Source organism: Palaemon carinicauda, unplaced genomic scaffold (genome assembly GCF_036898095.1).
Source record: "Palaemon carinicauda isolate YSFRI2023 unplaced genomic scaffold, ASM3689809v2 scaffold192, whole genome shotgun sequence".
NCBI classification, from domain to species: domain Eukaryota; kingdom Metazoa; phylum Arthropoda; class Malacostraca; order Decapoda; family Palaemonidae; genus Palaemon; species Palaemon carinicauda.
Genome location: NW_027169502.1, coordinates 50,612 through 52,500, shown reverse-complemented (window position 1 = coordinate 52,500; position 1,889 = coordinate 50,612).

Genomic DNA, 1,889 nt, shown 5'->3' with positions numbered 1-1,889 from the left:
GGGGTGACACAATGAGGTTTATTGTAGGCTTTAAGCCTATGTAGACTGTATTCAAATAATAGTGGTTTTAAAGGTGGGACGCTTCTCACCGTTGAGAGACCTTTTTGATTTCAAGTTACTTAAATATTTTACATTGATTAAATGTAATGTTACAGTACAATATTTCTTATAAGGCAACATGTAGCATTAAATATTGTAATACAAATTTAGTATATGGCATTTTAAAGGCAAATGTATAATAAAGTTATAGATTTCATTATCAATATTAAACATGGTTTTCGGGATACGGTACACAATGATTACTGACTCGGTTATGATTGTTGAACTGTGACGAATTAGTTATTTCCCTTTGCCCCTACAAGTAAAATTCCAAATCCTTACCTATATATATACATACATACATATATATATATATATATATATATATATATATATATATATATATATATATATATATATACACACATATATATACACACACACACATATATATATATATATATATATATATATATATATATATATATATATATATATATATATATATATATATATATATATCTATATATATATAGATATATGAATATATATATATATATATATATATATATATATATATATATATATATATAATATATTTATATATATATATATATATATATATATATATATATATATATATATATATCTATATATATATATATATATTATATATATATATATATATATATATATATATATATATATATATATATATATATGTATATATATATATATATATATATATATATTATATATATATATATATATATATATATATATATATATATTTACATACATATATATATATATATATATATATATATATATATATATATATATATATATATATATATGTATATATATATATATATATATATATATATATATATATATATATATATTATATATATATATATATATATATATATATATATTTACATACATATATATATATATATATATATATATATATATATATATATATATATATATATATATATATATAATTTTCCATTTGCATAGGAAATTCTATTTAAGAAAAAATATTTAAAATTTAGAAATTATAATCAAAATACCTTACCCATGAATATTTCCTTTGGAATAGTTTTTTTTTTTATAATTCAATGATATCATCGATAATTTATTTGATAGATTTTTCTTTAGCAACTCTGCTTTCCCTTTGCACATTGACACTAGTTCCATGTACTCATAACTAAGTGAAGAATTCTTTTGATACACTGAATTTTCTCTTTAATGTGTTGTCTTTCAAAATGATTTAGAATTTGGGACTTGCCTCTCTCGTATTATATTTACCTTTTTCTTCACTCATATGAAATTTTCTTTCTCTTTTTAACATACATTGTGGATTGAACAAATGTTTTATAAAAACGAGGAAAGAACTTTCGCAGTTTATTTAAAAGTATAACCTTTGGAACTTGATTTCAAATAAAGTAATTATGCTGCTGATTTTCTTCATAATTGCTGTGTGTGTTTCTCTCTGTGAGAGAAGTATTTTGAAACTAAAACTGATCAAGAATGTCTCAAGATCTACTATAAGAACCTTGTGGTTCAAGAACCTTGTGGTTCAAGAACCTTGCGGTTCAAGAACCTTGCCATAATATCAACAGAGTAACAATTGACTTACTTGACACGGGAATCCGACGTACTACTGGGACTAAAAAATCTGTTTGTTGCATTCATTCTTAGGTATTTAGAGTATCATACAGATACTCCTTGTTATTTGTCTAATCAATATTATCGAAGAATTGATCAAGAACAAAATCTTAAGTTTCTCCATGAAAACCTTAATATCTTTTTTTTTACCCAAGAGCTACACAGACTTTGGT